Raw genomic sequence first — 27,757 nt, forward strand, 5'->3', positions numbered from 1 at the left:
TGAAAGTGAAAAGAAGGACATTTTAATTTAAGAGCAGAAGATGGAACTTGAGAGCAGAACAAATTTGGCAAATGTAAATTCTTATCCAAAACCCATGCTTCCTGTACTTGGCACCTTGTTTCCCCGATTCTGCGTGATGTCCATCTCTTTTTCTCATTGCAGCTTGAATTCAGGCATGTGTCTTTCCTCTCAGCTTCACTATGCGTAAGAGGATACTTGGCATGAGTGAGCTCATCCTGGCTGATAGGAAACACTTATAATTAGGCAAAGAAACTCAAAAGAACTGAAGCCCTTTTCCCTCCATGAGCATCTTTCACTAACTGCCCTAGGAGTTGGTGCCTACCGTTTGGATTAGACTTAGCTACGGGGCAGGAAAGGGTTAAAGGAGTTAGAAAGAATTGAAATGAAAATGAAAACTTTTTTCCCTATTAAGATAGCAGAAGTTCAAATGTGAATCACCGTTTTGCATAATAATCATGGCCATATAATAATAGATAACATTGTTGAGTTCTTTCTTAGTGCTGAGCGCTGTGCTAAGCACTTTGTAGGGGTTATCTCATTTTATGTTCATCATGACTCAGTAATGCAGATATTATTACAACCTCTCAAGACGGATGATGAAACTAAGACTTGGAAAGGTTGGGCAAGTTGCCTAAGTGTGAAGGTAAAATTCAAATCTAGGTACCAATGTTTCTGAACCACCCCTGTGCTGCTTCAGTAGCTATGGGATGGGGATGGGGGAATGGTTTGAATGGGGAAATGGAAAATGTCCTCACATTGGCCTCCTAGGGAAAAGCCCTTCTGAAAAGCAACCTACTGTAGGTTTCCTTCTTGTAGCTCAGACCATTTTCTTTTATGCTAACAAGAGAGACCAAAGGGATGGTTGAGATCTGAACCTTAAGTCAGAACCTTAAGATGGAATCTGGGAACTCTGATATTAATTCAGAGTCTGTGACATGAAGATGATGACTGAGGCCATAGATTTGGAAAGATTGTTCCAAGAGGAAATGTGCAAAAAGGAGGTCAAAGAGCTCAGGCTGGATTTTTGGAAGCCAACATTTAAAGGACATGTAGAGGAAAATAAGCCAATAGGAAGGTCCAGAAAGAAGAGTTAGTCTTTCTGTGGTAATCCAGGAGAGAGAGGTGTGTGGCTATGCAGAGGCAATGAGGCAAAACTGTCAGGTTGGATGACATCTTGTCTTCTAAGACAGGGGAGATGGAAGGAAAGATCAGAAGAAAGGTGACTACATTAGAAAGTGGAGAGAAAGCAGAGTTAAGGAAGTCCATGCCAAGACCTGCATAATCTTAAGGAAGTAGAATGTTCATTTCTTTAGGGTTTTCACACTCAATTCCTTCCTTCCCCAAGTATCCCATTAATTGCTACACCTGCCCCAGGTGGCACTCAAGCAGGAACACCCCAACCCAAGAGTAATCCAGCTGTTGACCTTGACAAAATCATGTTGGCTTGACAGAGAAATAAAAATGTGTCTGTGCCTTTGCTGGGAAGCTGGTGATAGAGACCATGGCTGCACCACTGCCAACTCTCATGTGGCTCTGTTGATAGGGGTTTCACCCTCTGATGAACTTCTCCAAACTTTCTTGGAAAACCAGTTGGGCAGTTTTACCTTTTGTCTACTGCCTTGGATGGATCTCATTTCTATCCCAGTTTGGGGTTAAGTATTTTCTGGCTCCCTCCTGCCCTTGGAGCATCCAGAGACAGGTGACATGTGGACACTCTGCTCACTCCTCTTTCTACTGGGAACTTTGGGCTGAGGCCAACTCTTGTGAGCACTAAAGTGCTTGGGGGTTGGCAAATTCAAGGTAAACACTGCCTGACATCAGACTCCTGTGAGAGATCCTACATCCAGACTCCCAGAGTGGGAGCTTGCAGCCTGGCAGGTCTTCCTTTTCTTCATGTTCTGGTGCCTGCCTCATTTATGTGGCTATTAGGTGAATATTTTGTACTTTGAAAATATATGAAACCCATTGGTCAGCGGAGTAGGATTTTAGCACTCCAATCTCTCATTTTTTGGACAAAGAGACTAAGGTTCAGACAGGATTGACTTGTCCAAAGTCACATGGCTGGGGTTTGAACCCAGGTCTTCTGGTTCCTAGTCCATAGCCCTTCTCATTTTTATCATGCAATAAAAGGTAGCTCATCACAGAAATGTAAAGAGAAAGAATGGCAACCTCTCTCCTTTCCTACAGTTCTTATCAGTTTTGTGTCTCTTGCTCCCAGTTAGACAGGTTATAATTGACTTTGACTCTTCATGGAGGGGTACCCATAGCTCACACTCATAGCTAAAACCAACTCAATCCCCTGAATCATTTCTATTTACAATCTATTTCCTGGATTTAAAAAATTAGTGAACAAATCTCTTCTTTCTGCAGATAGGAATATACCCTGAGGACAACAATTCTGGAGAAATTTGACTTAAATTTAACCAGATTATAAAACATTGGGGACAGGCACTGGTGGAGGTGGGATGCGATTATCATAGTAACTCAGTGATGAGTGTTTAGCATAGTCTATTCTAAGTTCATAACAACGCTGGGCATTGTTCTATTTTACTGCACAGGAAACTGGGTCACAAAGAAGTTAAGTAATTAACCCAGGTCCCTAGGGTTAATTATGTTAATTAAGTGTCAGTGCTGGATTTCAAATCTTGGTGTAACTGGCTCTGATGGCTATGGTCTTTCTACTACCCAGTGGTTCTCTAACTTTCTGAGAAGATTATTCAAAAAGCAGTTTCCACCCAATCCAAGGATTCTGATTCAGCAGGGCTGAGGTAGGTTGGGGAATCTATATTTTAAAAAATGCCCTCAGTGGTTCTGGCATAAAGTGTTGGGAATTCCTGGAGGAAAAAAGCAGAGAGGTGGGGGGCAGTGGGTACAGATGGCAGCTTCCTGTCTTTGACAGCTTGGGGCTAGGCCAGCCACTCTCCAAGCCTCACAGCCTCCCTAGACCTGGTCAGGTGTCCTCTGTCGGCAAAGGGTGGGAGGCCTAGGCAAGCTGTGCTGGAGGAACTCGCACTAAGACAAGGCTCCCCAGTGTGGAAATCCCAAGTTCACCCAGAAGTTTCAAAGTTAGGGATGTAGTTTCTTCTCTGTTGTTCTTCTTTCCAAGAAAGACCCATTTCCAACTATACTCTAAGCCCAGAGGTGGGCCCTTCCCTGTCTCTATTCTTAGTGTTGGCACAAGTGGCTAGCCCAGGGAAGTGCCTAGTGTTCACTGAATCATGAATGGTGGAGGTCATGCTCGGGCGTTCAGTCCTGGTGAGTTAGGTTCAAGGGCTTCCCTTTCTAAGTGTCTCCTGTTTGAGAGTTACACCCTGTATGGGGAATACCCTCTGGAATGTAGCTCTAAGGAACACATAGCTAAGGGTCCCAAAGTAGCCAGTTTTCTAAGGTGCATAGAGATGAGTGTGTGTGATAATTTTTTCCTCCCTGATATTTTACAAATTGAATCTCATTTACTTGTGGGAAAATACTATAGAGATTAAATTTCTAATCCAGCCAGCCTATAATTATTTCTTTTCTTTAGCCAATCACTGATACTTCAGGCAGCTCCTTCCCAATCCAGAGTCAGCAGCAAGTATCATTAACTCGCCTTCTAATATTTCTCCCAGATAATTAGTATGAGATGAACAATCAGGAGATTCTAAGAGCCTGAAGCTTAATCAAAGAATCTGGTCTTTTGGTTCCTCCATATCATCACATGCCCCAAGGCTCTAATTTCCCATGCCTACAAACCTCAAAAGCTCAAGGAAAGGCCTCTGATGATTTTCCATAATGTGATTCCATGTGTTATGGAATTCTCTGCTTAGCTCCCACTTCCAAATGTACACTACATTTAAAGTAAGCCAACAGGCACAGAGACACAAGATAACTCACCATCCTGATCATCGAAACTTTATCGTTTACCTGAGTTTCCTCCTCCTCACTCATGTCATCCAGAAAACTGAAAATGGTCTAGGCACAAATTAGTGAAACAGGTGGATGGGAAACATGAGGTGGTCTTGGTGGCTATGGTGACCTGGCGGGGGTATGCGCTCCCCAAAGGAGGCAGGTTCCATTTAGACACATCCAGTTTATTCCAAGTGATAACACAGGCGAAGGGCAGGCAAGTGTTCCTGTTCTTCAGGAGAAGCTGCAAATATGAATGAGATCTCCGGATTTAAAAGATAGGGTGTTATAGATCACCCTCCCTCCCTCCCTTCCTTCCTTCCTTCCTTCCTTCCTTCCTTCCTTCCTTCCTTCCTTCCTTCCTTCTTTCCCCCCTCCCTCCCTCCCTCTTCCCCCCCTTGCACTCCTTATTTCCTTGTCCTACAAATATTGTTTATGTCCTCCCCAAAATTCAAACATTGAGGCCCTAACCCTTCTACCATGTGATGATAATGGAGATGGGATCTTTGGGAGGTAATGATGGTTAGATTAGATCATGTGGGTTGGGCCTGCATGGTGGGATTAGTGGTCTTATAAGAGGAAGAGAGAGATCTTTTGCTTGCCTCACATGCATTCACTGAGGAAAGGCCACGTGAGGACATAGTGAGAAGTTGGTGACTGCAACTCAGGAGTGAGCCCTCACCAGGACCTGAATTCACTGGCAGCTTGATCTTGGACTTTTCAGCCTTGAGAACTGTGAGAAAACACATTTCTGTTGTTTAAGTCACCTGGTCTATTGTATTTTATTAGAGCAGCTCAAGAAGACTAACACAGTTGATCATAAGTGCTGGACAACAAATTATATTCTTAGATCAGATGATTGCTGACCATTTGCCTGCTTTGTTGTAAAAAGGGCATTAAAAAATGAAATTAGGGATGGACGAGTGGGTACAAAAGGGAGAAGGAATTAACACAATTTTGAGGTAACAGCACATAGGTAGGGCAGGTTGGCTGTTTTCTAAACAGCTGTGCTCGAAGTAATATTTTAGCAAGATGGGGGCTTTGGAGCCTGTCTGGGAAGGCTCAATTTCCTTCCCTCCCTCCCTCCCTCCTTCCCTCCCTCCCTCCCTCCCTTCCTTCCTTCCTTCCTTCCTTCCTTCCTTCCTTCTTCCTTTCTTTCTTCCTTTCTCCCTCCTTCTTTCCCCCCTCTCTCTCACTCCTTATGTCTTTGTCCTACAAATATTTATGGATCACTCCCTCCCTAACCACCCTGCCCACTCCCCCAACCAACTGCACTAGGCCCCTGAGAATACAAAGGAGCAAATGACTTGGCCTTTGTCTTTCAGGAGCTTTAGGCTCGCTAGAGCTCTGATTTGTCTAAGTGGAGCTGTGAGGGAGGGCAAGCTTTCCAGGCCATCATTTCTGCACCCGTGACCTGGGAGTTGACATAGCACTAGTGGCTGCTCTGATTCAGAGTCAAGTGAGAGGAGGTGCTTGAATGCTGCTCTCCTGTATCAACATCCCCCTGCTAATTTAAATCAGAATTGATTATTTGGTTTTGGGCAGCATGGCAGAGGGGAGAAGGTTCAGAGAGGCCTCACTGCTGAATCGCTTTCCTTCGGGCAGGTTGGATTGTGATTGCCACGCAGTGAAAACATCCATAACCCTGAGTGGTCATGGGTTTGAGTATGTGTAGCCACTGCTTCTATAACTTGGCTGCTGGTGGCTGGTGGTAACGAGGACAAAGAGAAAAGAGACTCTTATGTTAGAGAAATGTAGTGTTTATAATAAAAGATACCTTGTAGCATTTCTATAAAAAGTATTCAGGCAAGTAAACGACAGTCAGTAAACCATCTGCTAGTGTGGCCCACCCCAAGCCCATTCATGTATTTACTCAGTAACCTATCGTTGTGGAGGGCATTGGATTAGGAGCTATGGATATTAGTGATTAAGCTGCAGGTCTTGCTTGGTTTGGCAATTGAAAAACTGATTTTTCCAAACACTGTATCAGCGTATCGGCATCATGAAGATAAGGACCCATGGCTGCATAGGTCTGGGGGGGAGAGCAGAGGGCTTCTGGCATTTAATCTCTGTTAAAAATACATTTCAAAATCATTTTACCAGCATCTCAAAGCTGTAAGATATATTAAGTTACATGAGAGAAAAAAATTAGAGATGTTAACTGTTAAAATCTGGAGTATTTTAGTTGAAAGACTGGGACATGAAAAGTAAATTTTCAACTTGAGAACACTTCGTCTCAAGGGATGTTTAAAAAAAAACAAAACACCTTAAAAATAACAAGAGCTTCAAAGCAAGTGTTTTTATCACTGGCAAAGCAGGTGGTCCCACATTTATTGTATGCAGGGCTCAGGGAAGCTTCAACTTAAAATGCTTAATGATGTTTTAATGTTCTGCTAAAAGACATTATTTGGGGATAGAAAAAAATCTATTTATTCCACTCTAGGTACTCCGAAGCGGGGTATGGATTCTGTTTTCATCTTCCAATGCAAGCATGTTTCCACAGGGTTGAGATCTGGCATGGACAACGTCAGCCTGAAACGATTACTTTCTGGAAATTTGCAGTGAGTGGAAACAGCCATGTAGAGCTGCGGATCTCGCTACCTGGATCAATAACTTCTAGTTAAGATTCTTGCCAAGGAAAAGCAAGGAATATCAAATTTCATAGACCTAACGAACCACTGGAAACTGTTTGCACCCATGTGTGCAAAGATCGCTTTTTATGATTTATACAAACCAAAGCACTCATTGGAATAAGAATAATAGCTAATGTTTATCTATCATTTATTATCCTGGCCACTGTGCCAGGTATTTATATACAGTGAGTTATTTAATCTCTGCAACAACCCATGGGTAGGTACTATTATTTTTCCTTCTTTATAGGTAAGAACACTGAGGCTCAAAAATGCTAAATTACAGAGTGGGATCAATGTGTCGCTCGCTTAGAAAATGAGTCAAGTTCCATATGTGTGAATAAATGTGAACATTCCCACTTCCTTGTCACTTGGTTTTTCTTTCTCAAGTTTGGTGTGTTTGCCCTGTGTTCACAGGATATTGTTAACTTCTTAGTCCTTTGAAGAAAAATCAATTTTTTTTTCTTAAGAAGAGACTTTTGAAACTCACCATATGAATTCAAGAAGCATAGGAGAAAATCGAATGTCACAAATGGGATACCAACAGCTTGGAAAAATCCATTGCTTTCGCGGAGTTTGTTGCTGAGGGAACCCTGCCTTTCCCAGCATCCTTGACGTTTCTTCCTCAAACAAAAGGTAACGAAATGCAACCAACTGACTCATTTTCTAAGTGAATGACATATTTACCCTACTCTTTAAGTTTAAACTCTTAGCAATTCTCCAATCCTTAGTTCCCATGAAATGTAATGTTCTCTTCCTAAAATGTTTGGCCAAGTTGGGGAAGGTGGGCATGGTAGTGTGAGCTTGTAGCCAAGTTCCAAGGTTCGCTTGAGGTCAGAGGTTGAGACTAACCTGGGCAATATAGCAAGACTCTGTCTCTAAAAAAAAAAAAAAAAAAAAAAAAATTAAAAAAGAAAATGTCTGGTCTTCTACAACCCAGCCTTTCACTTCTCATCCCAACCATGCTCTGAGACCAGCTCTCTCCTGTGCTGAGGAAGGCTGAGAACACAGTGCTCAATCCATCCTACATTGTTGCCTTTGCTATGACAGTTTCTCCTGGTCTCTTCCTCCTCTGAGTCTAGCTCGAGGGCCACTTCTGAACAGCTGCAGAGTTGAGCTGCTCCTCAGTACACTTCACTCTTGAACCAACCTGGGCCACAGGTGTTGCAGTAAGGTTGTCTTCAGAGCCTCACCCTGAAGGAAGAAAGTCTGTGAAGTTTCTGGCCCTGGCATGAAGCTGCAGAATCTTGGTGAATCAAGCAACTTCTCCAAACCTCAAAAAGGCACTTTGAAAATTATGAAGCACTAATTGAAGGAGAGAAGAGTGTCAAGGATTCCATCCTCCACTTACTAGTAGTTGTCTTATTTAGTTGGGACTACCAACCCCCAGATAGCCTTCATCCCTGGAAACGTGCCTGAGATGCATGTCTCTTCACATGCTTGGGCCTTACAGAATGTGCCAGAAGCCGGGGTTAAACAGTGTCAGCTGGATGAACACATTTCAGTGGCGAAGGCTGTTGGAAACTACCACTGTGTTACATTTCACTTTAAACTCCTCACCTTGAAGTGAAGCTAAGCCGGGCCAGAGAATTGAATGGATTTACCCTTGGCCACAGTATGAGGTGGTGGAGTAAGCGGAAGGAGAATGTGGTATGTGTTACAGGCTGTCAGTATTTGCCAGACTATGGTCTTTTAAAAAATATATACATACATTGCACAAAGAGTTTGGCATTATAAAAAGAATCTTTTAAGTACCACAGTCTTTTATCCAGAACATTATTAAGAACTTTTTATTAAAAATTAAGATGCCTCAGAAACCATATAAAATTTTAACAGGCTCTACCTTTCCACTTCGCCTTTTCCAGGGCACCTCAGGAGAGGTGGTGGAATTCTCGAACAGTTGGAGAGCTCTGCGAGGAACATTCTACTTTGCCAATTTGTCCCTGTATTGGCCCAGGGCAGCCATTTACCACCTTGTTTTTGGTTATTTCAGCTGCTGCTAGGCGTTCTCCTTCAAACACACCTGCATTGCTGTGAGGACACTGCCCCACAGGCGGAACGCGGTGTGTTTCTCAGAGCTGCGGACTGTGGGCTGTGGGTTCCCACAGCCCTGTGTGTGTGAGCCCATGGTCACTCACCGAGCTCTTCTGAACTTCCCTGGTTTCCTCTGACTTCTCTTCTGGACTGAGAACTTAGGTACAGGACCGGCCTCATATGTATTCATCAGCGCAGGTCCCTTTGTTCAACTCAAATGAGTGCCACATGGGGTTTCTTCTTTCCGTGGGCCTTAATCCCTTCTGTGCTCGTCTTTTAAACTAATCTGCTCACGTGGGGAGAGTCTTTCAAAATTTTTCCTGAATGTACCTTTTTTTATTTTCAAGAGACCCTATGCCATTCTAGGGTGCTGTAATTTGACAAATAAATCCTTGTCCCACTTTCCCCTGCCCTGGTTTCTCACCTGCATCCTGGCCTTTAGTTCACCTGCCATCTTTCAGAGTGGAGAGTGCTCACCCTTCAGCCTCCTATTCACTGCAGTCCCCCAAATTCCCTTCTCTTGGGTGGTCTCCTTTATCACTTTCATATTTCTCTAATTCTAATAGCAAGACTTCAGGCCCAGCTTGAGAAAGCATGCATTTTCCTCCTTTGTGTTCGTACAGTCCGTTGGACATCCTTACCATCAGCCCTTGTTGGTTGAAAGACCTGAAAACTCTCAACTGGCCATTTCCTGAGGTTCTCTTTTCTGTTCATGGAGAAGCAACTGAAGCCCTTTAGTCTGGGTACAGTCAGGAATTTTCTGGATTGCTGCCATTATTCTTTTATTCAGTAAACATTTGCTGAGTCCCTTCCATATAAAAGTCAGTATCCCAGGGTCTGGGGATACAAGAACATGACCAAGGCCCTGCCTAAAGGGGCTTGCAGGCTGGTACGTGAGACACAGTGACACGTATTGCCTTCTATTGGATACCAGCGCAATAGGTTGGAGTGGGAGCAGGATGTATGGGATGCTCCGCCCCATGACAGAGGATGGACCACCTCATTCAGTAAGGGAAGGGGTGTCAGGGAAAGCTGTCACCAAAAATCGCTAGTTGAACTGAGCTGTGAAGCACGATGAGTCATTCGCCAAAGTCAGCCAGGGCATTCCTGGTGGAGGCAGCCACACAGGCAAAGGCTCAGAAGTGTGCAAGGGGGTTGGCTATGTCCATTCTTTTTATGAATGTTGTCAAAGCTTCAGTAAAATTGCCCCTGTGCGTTTCTTGTCTGCCCTGCAGGCAGAATGAGCTGTGAGTGGGTTATCAGGAAAGGTCAAAGACTGCATGGCTGGTGCTAGGGGCTGCGGGGCTGGGCCAGGGAAGGGGGAGGGAAGGGTGAGTCACTTGAAAGTTTTGTGTGCTGAGACATGGCTCTTAAAGGAGTCCTGGGGTTTTTGCAGAGGAGAAAGTGCTTAAAGGCAGATTATGCAGCCAACAGTGAGCCAGTAAATGGTTTCACTGGGGCCTATATTGGGACATTTTGGCAACCTTCTTTATTGGGTTTGGGGTTCTCTGGCTATCAGATACCTTTCTGTTCCCTCCTTGTGAATTCCCATGAGGGGTTTAGGGTAAAAATGTGGCGCTTTTAAGCATCTTAATGTGATTTCAATTGCATTTTAATTTTTAATAAAATGTTGAATAAAGTTCTGCTCAAAGAGCCACAGGGATGAGAAGATTCTATTTAATAGGAAGCCCAGTATTTTCATACTGGGAGATAGATGGGTTTAACAAGACCCTGGTACATCTCTTTAGAGTAAATGCAATAAATGGTTCTGTTGGAATGGGAAAGAAGGGAGGTGCATACATACATGCATATATCTTATTTTTCTGTATAGCCAGTAATTCCACTCTTTGGAAGTAACCGCCGAGCTTTTGGCATCTTTGACTAATACCCTTCTCATATGATAGTTACAGTGCTCCAAAGACGGTACAGACATCTGAGCCAAACATTTTTCTGTTTCGTTTGCAAGAAATGGAACTGACAGATATACCTGTCTATTTTGTTTCCAAGAAAATGTCTTGTTAGAAATGTGTGAAAATATATTATATGACAGTTGCTGAAAATGTTTCAGATGCAGCAATAAACTGATTGTGGTTTTTGGACCAGATGTGCACCATGTTTAGAATTTATTGTACTTCTCTGTATTCTAGCCCAGTGCTTAAGTAAATAGAGAGAAGTGCTTCGCTTTTCAGTGAGACTTCTTATGTGGATGAATGGCATTTTCCTCCATTTCATGATGGGAAATTATAGGAATCATGCAAATTGGAAAGAGTCGCTCACCTCACACCCATTGTGTAGCTGAGAAGACTCAAACTAAGGGCCTGCTGTTTTTGTCCTGACTCCTGAGGTTAAGGAGAAGACTTAGCCTGCAAACGTCTATAGCTTAACTGTGCCGCGTTTTCTGACTCACTTAGAAACTAAAGAAACGCACTTAATGTCTGATTGTAGTATTTTCAATCCCTGCCTTTTGATCTGATGCATTGTAGAATCTAGTCAGAACTCGGTTAATTAAAAAGGCAGGAGACTTTTTCATGCTTACCCCTGTGAGACTCCAGGCAGCCTTTGCCAAAGGTGTTAGACATTTGTTTTTCTATGTGTGCTCAGTAAAATGGCTTCTAAGTGTAGAAATGATCTGCGTGTTGTGATTGATCTGTTTTTTTATGCTATCTCATGTTCCATTTCACTTCTAGAGGCACGTTGATCTTAAATAGTGAAAGATTTGTCTCATTTCCTTGCCAAGGAGGATTGTGTTTCCAGCTTTTTGTTAATTCTGGGCATTTCAACCATTGCTGCTGGTAACATCCTGCTTTACTGTGCTAGGCATTCCTTGGACCCAGGACTGGGGTAAGACATGGTCCTGCTCTCAGGGAAGCAGTAGGATAGTTCATGAAGGGCATGAAGTCCAGGTGCTTCACACGGGAGACCTCGTTTAATGCTCACAGGAAAGTTAGATTTTGCGAGGGGTGAGGGTGTTAATTTCTTTATTTAAAACAAACTAAAACCAGGCATCTTGTAGCTCAGATATGAGGATCCAGAACTAATAGCTGCTTGACTACAGAGCTCATGCCCTCCCTCCAGCTCACTGCTTGACTGGTTGGATAGTCAAGACATAACAATGAACATAAGGCTAGAAACGTTTGGAATAAAGGCTAACATAGGCACCAGAGCATTAAAATACATTGTGGGTTAGAGAAGGGTCATTGTGTACATGTAGTCAGTGAAGGAAGGCTTTGTGGATGAGACCTGAGCTGTATTTGGAAGCCTGAAGATGAGGACAGAAATCACAGGCATGAAGGCACCAAGGAGGACGAGCTTGCAGGGTTGACCAGACTGCCAGGGTGCAGACCTGGAGAGTTGGGGAGAGGGGAATAGGAAAGAAGGGGAAGATGGAGGGCAGGCTGTTTAGAGTTCCATGAGAAACTCTGTGTGTGTGTGTGTGTGTGTGTGTGTGTGTATGAGACATGTATGTCAGGAGGGTTTACAATGTGAAGGAAACATGCCATTTAACTAAACATCAAAATGTTTGGGGGATATACGATGCTGAAATTTCCCATTGTAGTCAGAAAAAGTGGTGTTTTAATAATGAGGAGAATGTCATGTTTCTTTTCTTATCAGATAATAAAATAAGCCAACTTCTTTGCTGAGTTGTAAGTGGCTGAGTTGTTGGTAAAGTGAACAAATTCCCTTTGAGTTTCTTTGATAAAAGGAGGCAACGGGGAGGGGAGATGGGGCAGGTAGAGGAGGACCAGTGTGCAGACCAACACAGCCCCGCTGTTTGTCTGATTATCTGAAAGTGCTTGGAAACTAGGAGGCAGATAAAAACATAATAAAAAAAGAGAAAATCCAGACGAAAAACCTGGGGAGCCCAGGGAGCATGCAGCGTGGCTCTAAACTGGGATTTGGGATGGGGTTATCTTTTTTCTCAGAGTACAGCTTTTTAAACGTTTCCAACAAATATTCACTTATGCTACCAGGGACGGTAGCATAAAGTGTGAAGGGATGAAATATAGTTTCCTTGCTTTTTTCCTTTCTGCTTATAGGGAGATACCTAGCAACATTTAATACAATTTTAAAAACACTTAGGCCGGGCGCCGTGGCTCAAGCCTGTAATCCCAGCACTTTGGGAGGCCGAGATGGGCGGATCACGAGGTCAGGAGATCGAGACCATCCTGGCTAACACGGTGAAACCCCGTCTCTACTAAAAAATACAAAAAACTAGCCGGGCGAGGTGGCGAGCGCCTGTAGTCCCAGCTGCTCGGGAGGCGGAGCTTGCAGTGAGCTGAGATCCGGCCACTGCACTCCAGCCTGGGCGACAGAGCAAGACTCCGTCTCAAAAAAAAAAAAAAAAAAAAAACACTTAGAGAAATTAACAGCATGTGATTTTATAATAGAGCAGAAAAAGAAAACCTCTAAGATGGGGTGAGTGACTTAGGAATCCCTGTGTAGCCATCACAGATGCCTGTCTATTGATAGGAACCCAGTTTCAAACATAGAATTTAAGAGAAAGATGCACACCAAATTCACGCCTGATTTTTCTGGTGGCTTGAAAGGAAGTAATGGAGTTTTAAAAAATGTGTGAACAATTGATATGAAATGCTCAATGTGTATACAATCATTTACGTGGCAGGCAACGCACTGCATGCTGGAGCTAAAAGAGAAAGGCCAGGGGCTTTCAATCTATTGAGGGAGGCAGAGAAAAGAGTAATACAAAGTGATTGGTGCTACAATATGCAACAAGAGGTGGGAATGTTAAAAAGGATTGATTTACTAAGACTGGAAAAATCCGAGAAGGCATTATGGAGAAGATTTGAGTGGGTTTTGCAGTATAGATAAGAGTTCAGATGGAGGAGAGAGAAGTGAAATAAAGGAGAATGGCAAGGGGCATTGTAAGTGGAAAGACATACAAGGAAAAACTCAGGCATGTTAAAGTTTACCCTCTACTTGGGGAACAAACCATAGGCCCCCTTTTCAGATTCCCTGAAACTAGTATTTCCCTAAACCAGATTGGGAAATGCCACTGTCACTTTGAAGAACCACTGAGTTGTTTTTTGTTTTTTTGTTTGTTTGTTTTTTGGTAGGAGAGGGGTTTAATCTGGACTGGATTGGAGGAAAGGAACTGGCACCAGAGTGGAGGCTGGACGGATGGTGGAACTGACACTGGAACAGAACACAGAAAACAGAATCTAATGCTAGTAAAATCTTTGTTATAGAACTTAACTTTGTGTTGTAACCCCTGTCTCCTCCACTGCCCTACAATGCAAGTTTCTTGCCTTAGTCATCTTTGCATCTCTGTGCCCAACACAGTAGGTGTATTAGTCCGTTTTCATGCTGCTGATACAGAAATACCCAAGGCTGTGAAATTTACAAAAGAAAGAGTTTTATTGGACTTAACAGTTCCACGTGGCTGGGGAGGCCTCACAGTCTTGGCGGAAGGTGAAAGGCACATCTCACATGGTGACAGACAAGAGAAGAACTTGTACAGGGAAACACCTCTTTTTAAAACTATCAGATCTCGTGAGACTTATACACTATCACAAGAACAGCACACTGGTCCCTCCCACAACATGTGGGAATTCAAGATGAGATGTGGGTGGGACACAGCCAAACCTTACCAGTAGGTTCTTAATAAATCTCTGTTGAATGAATCAGGGGAAGAATGAGCTATTGTAGTTGTTTGGTTAAGAGATTGCGATGCAGGTATAAGCCTTTGTGGGAATCTTGGAAAAGGTAAGATTTTTGGGGGTTAGAAAATAAGAAAAAGTAAGTATCTTAATCAGGTTTAGACACAGCTCTCACTTTTGATATTGACTCTGATAAAGCAGTATGATTAATTTCTTTGTTAAAGTGCTATTTCATGAGGATGTATTTTCTATAAATCACTGATGAGTTCTTTTGTCCACATTGAAATCTTATTCATATGAGACAGTGAAATGTATAAGGAAAAGTACTATTTAATATATTTAAAAAGATGGAGAAGTGAATTAACGATGATAAATTATGAGCCTTTTGGTGTGGACTGACAGTTATTTTAGCAAGTAAAGGAAACATTTTCTTAATGCTTATCACAGTAGATGTGAGACAAAAAGAAGACAAATCTCCATTTACAATTTTTTTCTTCCAAAACTTCACAATGCAAGATTTGCTCTAAAGCCACAACTTAAAGAAAACCAGATGAATGTTTCAGCATGCATTATCACCATTATCACGTTTAAAATGGCAGCAGCATAGTGCCACCAACTCTGCTTTTGAAAGATGGAGGTACCCCAACTTCAGCTGGACCAACATCATCTAGACAAAACGGAGAGTGAGACCCAAACCAAACTTTGTGAGGCCCAAGGGTCCCAAAGCAGTGTGTTGGGGCAATGTTTTGAAATATCAGCTGAGGTTTTTCTAGTATTTACTGGGGTCCCTTGGTTCTTCCATTCAGTAAACTAGGTCAGTCTGGCTTCATTGTCTTAGGGAAGGTCTGTCATAGAGCAAGTGTAGAAAAAGAAGTAAAGTATTGCCTTTTGAATTCCAAAAGCCTAGGTCCCTCTAGAAAGTGAAGAACCTGGTACAGATGAGCTAAAATGCCTGAGCTGTGAGGGCCGGTTATCCACCCCAAAGCGGGTAAAGATTCCTTGGTGTCAAGAAGCATCAGGGAGTTGTGGGAACATATTTGGAAGTGTCTATGTGGATCATCTCTGAGAAAGAGGACTGGTGCTCAGTCTCTACCCAGACTGAACCCTGGGAAGTACAATTCCAGAACCCCCAATAGAATTGTGGGAGCTGTGTTTACCCAGGGCCTGGGCCTCAGTTTCTGGGTAGTGCTCAAAGGAGACATGGATGTACAGCGATAAAGGGCCTTCAATCGTACCAGTTTCCATGGGAAGAATGATTCTTTGAGCCAAGTAGATGGGCTTTCGAATAGCCCCACAGTTTCTCACACCCCAGCATGGTGTAGAGTGGTGAGTGAATTACTGGGCACCAGAGAGGAGTGCAAGGAGAAAGAAGAGCAGAGGCAAAGGTGGGAACATGGGCTGGGCAGCAGTGAGCTTACTGCATGGTAGCCAGGACCAGGTGGGCCCCGGGGCATCAAAGCAGATGCCACTGTGCTCAGCTCAAGATGACTGAGGACCCAATGTCCGCCACCCCATCCCTGCCTGCTTAGCCCTGCTCAACCCCTAGAATCCCCATGTGGCTGAGATTAGGCTTCTGCTACCTTGTCACAGGCTGGGCTCTCAAAATAGAAATTCAGCTGTGGTATGGAAAAATAAAGTTATATTTCTTGGACACATGAATCTGGGGACTGAGATTCAAGCCTGCCCTTTGTATAACAAAGAAAACTTTCATTTGATGAAATCTGGCTAAGAATGGGCACTTCTCTGTCCTGCATAGATCAGTATGCCCTTAACCTCAGGCAAATACAGAGACGGGTTTGTTGAAAAAAACACAAAAATCTCTCAGAAACCAAGCAGAAGAGTAAAGCAGGGTCTGAGGGGATTCTTGGAAAGTTAAAAATGACCTTCCTTCTCTGTCATAACGGGCTATGTGGGCGTTTTGATTTTTCCCTGTGTGCCTTGCCTGTCCTTCTTCATTCTAGAGTCTTCTGCCACCCCAGCCTGCGCAGAGACTGTGATGGCCTTGCCCCAGGCCTCACACCTGTCCAGTTCTAGCAGTGACCTCATAGATAGAGGAGACTCTTTTGTGTCTCTCAGGTCAGTGTCCAACTAACCAGAATCTGATTGGCTCCCTGTGGTCAAGTGTTTACTCCTGTCCAATCACTGGCTGGAGTGTTTTGGTGCTGAGTCACAAACCACATTCTGAGCAGTCAGGGCAGGGCTGCCATGTTGCACAACTGCAGGGTGCCCTGCCAAACAGTACTCTGGGAGTGGCTCCCCTGGATATGTGTGGTGCTCATCCTGCATGGTGAGAGGCAGTGATCCTGACTGAAAGTCCTGCTCTCCTGCTTAGCAAATGTCATAAAATGGTGGAACATAGTGTTGTTGCTGTTTGAATTGAGTGAACATCTTCCTAACATATGTTGAGTGGCCATATGAATGCATGGAGCAGGACTAGGAGAGCTGACCTTGGCATACTGAATGTTCATGGTGAGCAGATGAGGCTGCCTACTCGGATGGTTCCCTGTTTAGCACTGTGGTTTGGCGAGCAAGCTTTGGTGTTCAACACACCTGTGTTGACATCCCAACTCTGTCTCTGAAAATGTGACATTGGTCAAGTTACTTGATTTCTCTGTCTCAGTGTCTTTATCAATAAAGTGGGAATGAAAATTTCTACAGGAATTCTCAAAAGGAGTCATTTAAAGAACTTAGGCCAGTTTCTGATGCTTCATAAGTGCCCAATAAGTGTCGCATGTGACTTATGTCATTATTATCTCTAATAATTCTATTATTAGTGAATTATTTCACTAAATAATTTTTTCCACTAGTTTATTTTGCTAATTATTTCACTAATTAATTTTAATTCTATTAGTGAAATAATTCACTAATTCACTAATGTATCACCAATACTAGAATTATTAAAATTATAGTGAATTGATAGAATTATTAGTGATATATTAACATAATAGATTAGTAATATATTAGTATAATAGAATTATTAATGAGATATTAATAATAATGTGATTATTAATGATATGTTACTGAATTATTATTAGTGAACAATTATTAGTGACTTAGTGATTATTAGTGAATTATTAGTAATATTTTAGTGAATATTAGTGAATTGTAATACAATTAATAATTCTATTATTAGTGATAATAAACAAGATGCATTTTGCGGTCTTAAAATGTTAATGACCCATTATATGAAAAGCATTTATTTATCTGCATTTAAGATACTGTATGTTTGGTTAAGATCCTTGTAATTAAAATCAGAATCACAATATTATACCAACATTGATACAAGTAATAACAACAACGATGATGATGATGATTAAAAACCTGGATAAAATTTTGTCTCAGGCTTAGTGTGCTTTGGGTGTGCATGTATTTATCATATTTGATTTTGATTTTATTTTAAAAATTTTGTCTTGACTTTTTTTCCTAGCATCTTGACCCTTTTGTGACATCTAGCAGGATGTATTTTTTTTTCAAGATACATGTTTCACAAACAAAATATATGTTTATATCTGACTGTACCCAAGCTACTAATTATGGGCATCTCTTTCTATAGCTCACTATTAATCACTCATGTCTTTGGGGTTATATAGAAAACAATTTATGTTACAAAATCAAATCCTCCCTTAAAAATGTTTGCCCTGGAAGTGAGGCGGGAGGAAATCACAAACTGTTATTATTTTCCCTTAGATGGATCTAAATATTAACATTCTCTTAGCTTTAAAGATTATTTTTATGCCGCTCCTTTATAAACAATTGAAGTTCACTAACTCTTCTGTTGTCTAGGGTTCTGTCTACAGCATACCCAAACAACTCAGCTAAAAAAATGGGCAATCAGTTCAACAGGTTATTTGGCCTTATGTGCAGAAAATAAAAATGTTTGAATAGCTTAAAACATGTTAAAAAGCATAGCATATAGTAAACTCAATTGAATGTTTAAACGTAGGCTAAGGATCTCTCACACAGAGGAGGGAGTTGCCATTTCTAGATCTCATTGCAACTGTATTAACTACCCAACTACCAGGGCAACAACAGCAGCCACAGTGGCAGTAGAAGTAATAGTAGTAGTTATAGCAGGAGGAGGAGGAGGGAGAATAAGCTATTAATAGTACGAACAACAGTAGTAGTTGTAGTGATTGTTGTAATAGTAATAGTTAACACTATATGTACACATTGTTTTAAGTACTTCATGTACAGTAACTCGTTTAATCTTTACAGCAACCTTAAGAGAGAGCACTATCATTTCTCCATTTTACAGAAAAGGAGACTAACATTCCAAGAGGTAAAGTCACTAGTGGAGGAACCAAGATTTGGAAAACAGTAATAATGGCTGACATAGATCAAATATTCGTGCTTCTCAGCTACTGACATGATTACCCCATTGAACCCTCACAGTGAGCCCAGGAGGTGGATTTCTTATCCCCGTTTAACACAGAGGGAAACTGAAGCTTGGATGCCCACCCGATGAAACGGCAGACTGGGTCTGAAACCAAGGGTCCAAAGCCAGAAGTCCAATCTTGCTTTCAGTTTGATGGTGTCTTGCAGATTCCGCTTGGACTGGTTTGTCAAGGGAAGAGAAATCGTCTAAGTAGAAGCTGTTGCCTTGAGGGGGAATCTGGGTACCTACCTCTCCCTGAGGAGTGTTTTCCTACTGCCTGTCCTACAAAGAGGGTGCTTTTCTTCTGAACCACCCCGAAAGACTCCCAAATTGGAGGGTGAGGCAGTAGGGTGAGACGAGTGAGGCACTTGTCCTGGGCACAGCATTTCAGGGGACACTAGATATCCAGTAATCCAGTAATCAATATAAATAATATTTTATTTACTTATTTATACATTTTTGAGACAGGGTCTTTGTCACCCAGGCTAGAATGCAGTGGCACAATCACAGCTCACTACAGCCTCAAACTCCTGGGTTCAAATGATCCTCCTTCCTCAGCGTCTCAAGTGTCTGGGACCACAGGTGCATAACACCTGCTGGGCTAAGGGATAAGTAATATTTTAATGCAACATTTAAAAATAGGTAAATAATAAACACTTAAAATACAGTTTAAAAAAATCAAAATAAATACCAAAAGTATCCACACCTGAACAAGATCTCCACATTGAACATAAAGACGGGATCAGTTTGGTCCTGGGTCTCTGGACTCCTGGATGGAGACCAGGTGGGCAGGTGAGCCTGGTGCTGTCCTCACCAGGGCTTTCTGGGGTCTCGAGCAACATTTGGGTTCCTCTGTGCAACTGTCTACACTACTGCTCACCCAGGCCTCTGTCACAGTCACTGTGATGCATGAGCAGTGCTTCTTTAGGCATCATGTCACCAAAACAATATTTCATCATGCAGTGCTATTTTTAAAAAGTGAGGATGGTATTTTCCAATGATATGTGAAAAGAGTTACACCTCTTCCCTCTCCACCTTTTCTCTCCAGAATCCAACCAAAGAAGTTGTTTAAAAAAGAAACAGTCAATGCCTTTTCCACTTTTTAGATCTGCATATTGGGCCACTCTTGGTTCCTTTTTTCTTATTTACTACTTGAGGGTGTCAATTTAAGAAAATCCAGCTCTCCTACTGGCAAGTCAGCTGGGACACATGTGTTCTGTTACTCTCTTCCAAAGGCACTGTGGAATTGTCCAGTCCCAGAGGCCTTGGGCTTTGAGGACGCAGCCCGGCAGTCGTGGTGCTGAATATGAACATAGTGGCTTCCCAACCCAAAAGACATTTCACTTATTATTTTAAAAATATTTTCTTTGGGCTCTTTTAATCCTCAGGGACATTGGCTTGATGAATAGCAAATAAATTCCCTAACCAGACTGTTGTTATAAATATCCATGGCATTAATTCAAACCATTTGCATTGGAAACTTTTTTTTTTCCCCTGGAGGAAAAGGGGTGGCTGATTTAACCTCAACATTTGGGACACGTTTTTCCCTAAAATAACTACAACATTCATCATTTTTTTTTTCCTGCTGGTGTGTCAATTTTTTAATGAGAGGCTGGGTCCCTTTAGTACCTTTGGTCTCCATAGTAACAATTTCATGTGTTTATTCTGGCTTACTGAAATAAAACACTGAGGAAAAGGTCAGTGACTCATTTTTGATTGGGGGTTACTCTAATTAGAGGATGATTATTTAAAATTTGATCTCTAACACAAAGATACTATGTGCTTAAAAATAAGATCATGACAAGCATTTTAAATGACAAATGATGAGACATTTAGACAGTGAGAGGCTTCCCAACTATGGCTCTTTCTTCACAGGTGCAGGTGTTTTCAAGATTATTATTGTTTCATCCGTGTTTAACCGACCTTGACTTCTTGCCATTCCCTCTCTGGTAGCAGGATCTGAGTAATGCATTAAGTAATGGATTAAAGTGTCTGGAATAACTAATGCAGTTCTAGGAGTCAATTTAGACCTATGGTATATGCATCTGAGATGAGCTGAATCAATACAATAAAGTCCTCTCAGATGGCTGCTGAGTGGCCAGGGGAGGCATAAATCGTGCCTAGGTACCATGTTTCTATCCCCTCGGTCACTGCAGGTTTTGGATTTGTGGGAAGGCAGAATGGGGCATGCAGTGCTTTGTGATTGTTGTGTTGGGTTGCCGTTGTTTGATTTAACATGTATCATGCCTTTCTTTCCTCATCTGTGAAATGGCAATAACAGGGGAAGCTGCATCACAAGGTGTTTGAGGGGATTAAATACAATAATCATGCATGCACAGGGCTTAGCAAAAACTAGACTCGGGAAATACCGCAGCAGTGTTGGCTGTTATAATTTTTCTTTTACTTTCATTATTTGATTGGCACTTTGGCCTTTGGACTGAGTTCCTTTGTTCTCAAGGGAATTGCTTAAAACGAAGGTAAAACTCTGAGTGGCAAGTGAAGTTTCCACTATAGAGAGTGAGAAATCAGTTTGAGCAGGTGTGGATGTGGATTCTGCAGGGGACATTCTGTGGGGAACATGGTCCTCCGTTAGGGCTCCATGAGGCTTTGCTCTGTCATGGCTGAGAGCCAAGGGATGCTTTGTCCTCTAGAACCCAGGCTCCCATGAACTGGCTCACAGGACAAAGGGCAGAGCTTAGGTAGTGGCCATCAGGCCCTATCTGGTTGAATCTCCATCAAGCAGATTTATTTAAAACACAAGAGATGCAGACTTGGCTGGCAGAATTGGAAGTCAGCCACACCCGTGTGACCCCATATTGTGGCCTAACAGGATGACTCCATGAGACACAGTGAAACTAGGTTGACCTTATGAGTGCAAGTTGTGTGGGCTTGCAGAGAAAAGCTGAAAAGTTCAGATAAAATTCTGGGAATTTAAGTGATATGTTTTTCTAGTTACTCTTGAAAATCCATCTCTTTGATGGGTCCTAGTAAATTTTAGACCTTAGAAGCCAGGCCTTAATTAGGGAACTTCACCCGTCCACTTAATTAACAACTATTCCTGGCTGTATGTCAAGCATGTGCTTAGTCAGCTGGGACCCCGCGATTCTCCTCTTTTGGAGCTTACATTTTAGGTGGGAGACAGAGACAGTAAATAATGAAAAAAGAAAGAAAAGTACTGTAAAATATTACATGCTATGAAGGAATAACGTGCTGGAGAACATTTGTCAGACTCTTGACCTTTCTGTGTTGCAGCTAAGGATGGAAATAATGTTCTATGGTAAAGATTGTGGAGTGAATCCGTCTCATGAAGCGTTGATGCCGGCTTGGTTTTTCCTCTTAGGTTGTACAGTTGGACTGAGCAAAGTGCTCTCTATTGCTGTTCTCATTTTAGTTGTGAATAATGATATTGCTAGGGCCCAAGTCTTTGCTAGCTGTTATAATTACTATTTTTATTCTTACTGTCAGAAAACACAGCTTTACAAACTGATTTGCTCACAGACTGCTTCCTCCTCATCCCCAGTAAGTATCTCGTGAATCTTGTGTTTCCCAGAACACATTTTGGGAAACGGTGTTTCAGAAAATGCAATTCTGATGGGCCTGTATTATGAATTTCCAAAGAGCAGTGAGTATGTGTTCAAAGAGGAATATTCCAGATGAGATGTCTGCACTTGTTGGCTAACCTAGGTTTTTGAATGCCTGATTAAGGTCACCTATTTTTGGCTCATCATCTACCCCCATTAGTCAATGTTGTTGCAAACTAAAAATAGTCCCTCAAAACAAAACAAAACAAAAACAACAGATATTTAAGGGCAAACAAATAAATTCCATTGTACAGTTTTATGTAAAATAAATAAATATAAGGTAGCCTTGTTTCTAAAGTTTGCAAAAGGATAAAATGATACAGAAATTCCTTTGGGGAAATACTGTGCATGTCACGACATGCTGTTTCTCTTTTCCATCCTTAGACTATTTTAGTTCTTAAAAGATTTTTAAATTAAATTCTTTGCTTAATGTATTTTAAAATATTATAGTAGGTGTAAAGAGAATTGACTGGTGCATCCACTTGGCTCTCTGGGATGTGGGGGTGCTGTCAGAAGCTGCTGGCTATGTCCCAGGGTAACTGAATGCTGATTGAGGAGACTTGAAGCTATGTCCACCACTTTCTAGCTTTCAGCAAGCCTCTTAAACTCTCTGGGCCCTTTTTCTTTCTTCTATAAGAGGATGATAGCACCCATGTTACTGGGATGCTGAGAAGACTAAAGTGAGATAATGTTATGTGAAAGTACCTTGCAAACTATCAAGTCTGAAATTATAATCTGGTTTAGTCTGTGCACTTGGTTGTGATTGCATTGTATTGGGAGAAGGCTGTTGTTGGACCTGGGCTGAGTGATTAAGCCCCGAATTTTGAGAACAGGGGACGAAGGGTCTCCACAATAGAACAGAAGAAAGAAAGGAGAATGGACCTGCGTGAGCGTTAGTGTGGGAAGGGAAGCGGATATTCACAAGAAGTAAGGCAATTCAGGGAATGTACATTTTCACTGAGCTTAGGGACAGAACAGAATATGCACTCACTGGTATATTTTTTTCAAATATATATTGAAGTAGGGTGACATTAGGTGAGTAATGTTAGGGTAAATACAATTAAGTATAATTCCATTATCCCTGAAAAACATATTAAAAAGAAACATAGTTCCATTTTCAGTCATGCGGACAAACAAGATAACCTGAAGCCCTCCTGCTAAAAACACTTGGAAATGCCAGCTAGACCATAACAGGCATTTTTTTTAAAGTGCATAGTTGAGCTCTCAAGAAAGTAAGAGAAATACCCAGGGATACAAAATAGAGAGGAATCTGAAAATTAGAGTAGTGACAGGTGGGTGTTGTTTTGGCTGCCTTTTATTTTCAGTAATTGGGGAGTTTGGGTTTAATAGCCTTGCAGGTTCTTAGACAAGGCATGAGGCTGTCAAGAGGTGAGTTGTTGGACCTGAGATCCCTCCCTGTACCTGCCTAAAGGTGACACCCGCGAATCCTGTTCTCCACTCCCTGATTGCTTTGAGTCTCTCTTTCCTTTCACCCGTTCTGCAATTTATTCAACAAATATTCATTCGGTATTTTCTCTGTGGCCAGTACTGCTCTAGATTTTGTCAAAGGGGGATTCTAATCATTCATACCTCACTCTGTGTGAGTCAAGGTATGATTGCATAACAAAGTGTCTTGAAGACTAGATTTCTATACAAACCTGTTACAATCCTGTAAGAGTTGCGTGGATAAAGTACTGATCTCAGCCCTGCTGCTCCTTGGTGAGGCCCTCAGTCACTTCCTGAACCTCTCCAGCAGGAGCCAGATTGGCTTCAGGATGTAGGGTACATCCTCCTTAATCCTAGGAAATAGTTGTTTTCAGTCGCCCTGGATCTCAGCATGTGCCTTCTCATGCCTGAGGGCAGCAGCCTCTATAAGAGAGTGTGTGAAGCCTTGGAGACCCACGCCAAGAGGGTGGGCTTTCAGCAGAGGTTGACTCCTGGGGTTCTCAGTCACCCCATATCTTCATTTCCTCAGGAACTGCCCCCACCACCGCTGGTTCAGGGGTCTGATGGATATCACAGAGAGCCCCCAGAGATGTGAGGTTGTTTTTCAGATCCTAGACTTGGAGATAGAAGGAAGACAAGAGAAGACCAATGAGCTTGACTTGTGAAATTCAAGGGTAGAGGGTAAGGAGAACTCTGAGAGCCAGAGGGTTGGCACCCCCATCCTCACGCAAAGGTTGATCATCACCAGGTTAATCCTTCTGAAGAGAAAGACACAATGCAGAGGAGCCCTCCCCCTCCCACTGCTGAAAATCTGGCAATGTCAGATACAGTCCAGTTCTTATAATTTGGGGTGCTGTAGGGCTGCTGGCTGGTATCTCAAGTGCCTGCTTTGAGACAGAGTAATGAAACAGGAACTTGGGGGAGTTACTCTCTGAACCTCCCATGGGAGATCGAGTTTCTCCCATAGAGGCCTTGCCGCTGGAGTCTCAGGCCTATAAGAAGAAATTCTAGTTTTTGAGTAATTTAAGTGGTAACTTTAAGTTTACTGAGAGTTGCACTGAAGGCCAACTTTTCCCTCTAGTGTACTTATTCAAGAGCAACGATTTGTTGGCAAAAAAAAAAAAAAAAAAAACAAAAAACAAAACCAAACCAAGTGTAAAGGCCTGGGCTGCAGTATTTGGAGCCCATCTGTCTACGGCCTTTTTTCAAAGCTTGGGAAAACTGAACTTGTGGATAGGCTCAGTTGCAGTTTGGGTCATTGGGGAACCATGGTTGACAACTATTTACTGTTCAGTCAAGAATATGTTTTCAGGTCATTTGTTCAGCTCTGTGGTTCCCCTTTGGGGCATGGGCTACTTAAAATTTTGTAGAAAAATAAATCCATCTCCCTTTAAAGACTGGCTTCCTTGTTTTTGTCAGAAGGCAGCGTAGATTTTGACGCCAGACAAATATGTATCTGTACGTTTGGGCATTGCCACTTACTAGTTACATGAACTCAACTATATCTCTTAAATTTTCTTAATTTCCTTACCCTTAAGATGTGGATGCTTGGCTTGTTCCAACAGAAATTGGATGTGTTGGGATTTTGGTAACTTCTATTTTTGTGTGTGTGTGCTTCTCCGGGCACTTTAATACAAAGTGTAAAATCAGGCTTACTCTTAGCTCCTTGTTAATTTCTTCTGGCATGCAAACAGAGAGGTGAAGTTCAAGGGTAGGGGTGTATACTAAGTAGACAAGGACCCGCAAGCCTAGCTCTGGGACTGGGGGAAGCTGCCATACAGAGCAGCAATTTCCTATTGGAAATCCATACTCAGGACTTCTCTCAGAGACGTTGTTCTTAGCTAATGCTCATAACAACTAAAAACTAGCAAAGCAGCCAGAAGAAAAATATAAATTTGGTTTGACAGTGTTAAAGTGGCACTTGGCAGAATCAGTTTTACAAATCACTAGGTTAAGCAATGTTCAATACAAGTTTGGAGTAAATGAATACTCGCTATGCAGAGCCAAAGATTCATTTATATATTCGTTCATTGAGTCATTAGATATTTACTGAGCCACTGCCAGGTGCCAAGCCCAGCTCTCAATCCAGGGTGTTTTAGTGAAGACCACAAAGAGCTGCCCTCCCAGGGTGCAGTTCCAGTCAGGGAAACAGACAAATTAAGAAATAAAAATGTGACATAATAAGTAGTGATAAGATATTTGAAAAAAGTCAAGCAGGGAAAGGGATTAGGGAGTTGTTTTTTTCAACAGAGAGGTCAAGGAAAGCCTCTCTGAGGAGATGATGTTTGATCAGAGACCTGGATCAAATGAAGAAATGGCCAACTCATGGGAAGATCAGAGGGGAGCAACACCAATAGCCATAAACCAGGATTGTCCCAGGAAAACTAACACCTGTGATTACCCTATAGACCAAGGTGAGGACTTTGGATTTTATTCTAAGTGTGAGGAGAAGCTTCAGGGAGGGACATGATCTGATTTGTGTTTTAAAAAGACCTCTCTGGAAGGTAGACTGCAGACACAGGGAAACCAGTGAAGAGGCCATTGCAGAAGCCCAGGTGGGAGATAACAGCTCAGCTTCACATTGGATTTAGCTTACATCTTTTTTTTTTTTTTTTTTTTTTGAGACAGAGTCTCACACTGTTGCCCAGGCTGGAGTGCAGTGGTGCGATCTCCGCTCACTGCAAACTCCGCCTCCTGGGTTCACGCCTCAGCCTCCTGAGTAGGAGTAGCTGGGACTACAGGCGCCTGCCACCACGCCTGGCTAATTTTTTCTTTTTTGTATTTTTAGTAGAGACGAGTTTTCACCGTGTTAGCCAGGATGGTCTCGATCTCCTGACCTCGTGATCCAGCCCCCTCGGCCTCCCAAAGTGCTGGGATTACAGGTGTGAGCCACCGCGAGCGGTAGGCTTACATCATTTTTACTAGGCTACACAGAACTCATCCTGAGGCTCGGCCCTCTCATTCTTTCCCAAAGCGGAATTGTTTGCTCTAAATATTAAAGAAAATCAGAGGCTCATTGATTCCAAGGACGGCGCTGGGCTGGTGGAGGATGTGGGTGTCCCTGCAATGTCTCACTGCCCTACCTCTCTTGTCCTCCCTGAGCAGCATAAAGGTCTCAACCCCTCTTCATGCTCTTCATTGTCATTGTAGGTTATTGATTCCAGAATAGAATGTCCTCTCCTTTTCTCTTTCTGTTTGTAAATCAAAAATTCCTTTTGTCTTCCAAAGTAATTTTGAGCATGCAGCAGTTCTATCTCTAAACAGCCCCGTCAGAGACATTGTGTATTTTGTTGGAGTTGATCCAAAGGTCCTGATAGATGAATTTAGAATTGTCTTTTAATGGTCCTCAGAAGAGTTTTATTAGGTACATGGTGGACCTGGTGAAACTTGTTGGGACTTGTAGGTTATATAATTCTTTTAGCTTCATTGCTAGAATGCTTGGGACTTTTAACCATGACTTCATTGCTCCTGAATATGGGTTTCATGCATCTGGTTGCTTGGCTGTTTTCAGAAAGTAGGGGTAATAGTCCCATTAATGTATCATCTTTTCCATGATTAGAAAAGAAACCTGAGAATGCTTTCCTAGCAAGTATGTAGACACAGTTTCCTCCAACACCTGTTCTTTCAAGTCATGAGACATTTGAAAATAACTCCACAAGTTCCTGCATCTGAGCCTGTCTTTTGAATATCTATTTGAGCAACATGAAGTTTTGCTAGTGTGAACTAATGTCAGCATGCACCCTCTTCCTCACTGCCTGTGGATTCAAGTACGGCAAAGGCCTGTTGATTTGGAATGACCAGGAGATGGCTTATTTTGGTTCTGTATCATTAATCAACAGATGTGTAAACAGATTTTTAAAAGTAAAATGCCTAATGTCACACTGCTATTACATTAAGGAGCTAGGATTCTGATTCCCTATTCTAAACATTCATCCACACTGTGATGCTTTGGAAAATTTAAAAATTATGCAACAATGCACTCTGATTGTGAAAGAAATGAGAAAACATAGATGGAAAAAAAGAAATGAACCTCAGAAATTCCACTATTCAGCGATAACCACTGTTAACATTTTTAGGCACTTCTTTTCAGATTTTTTTTTCTACAAAATATAATTGCAAATGCATTTTCAAAGATACTGCTTTACAATTTCCTTTTTCCCTTTAATA

The 27,757-nt window shown here is 42.1% G+C and overlaps 1 protein-coding gene across 2 annotated transcripts in view; it reads left to right on the top strand.

Annotated features, from left to right (window-relative positions):
• The window catches only part of LOC112610656 (leukemia-associated protein 1), a 441,521-nt gene that overhangs the window by 326,272 nt on the left and 87,492 nt on the right, over window positions 1-27,757 (top strand). For both annotated transcript variants that reach the window (XR_003116460.1, XR_003116461.1), the window contains exon 5: window positions 13,651-13,759. The gene's annotated coding sequence lies outside the window, so the exon portion shown is untranslated. The remainder of the gene's footprint in view (window positions 1-13,650; window positions 13,760-27,757) is intronic.

The sequence above is a fragment of the Theropithecus gelada genome, chromosome 17, assembly GCF_003255815.1.
Source record: "Theropithecus gelada isolate Dixy chromosome 17, Tgel_1.0, whole genome shotgun sequence".
Taxonomy (NCBI): domain Eukaryota; kingdom Metazoa; phylum Chordata; class Mammalia; order Primates; family Cercopithecidae; genus Theropithecus; species Theropithecus gelada.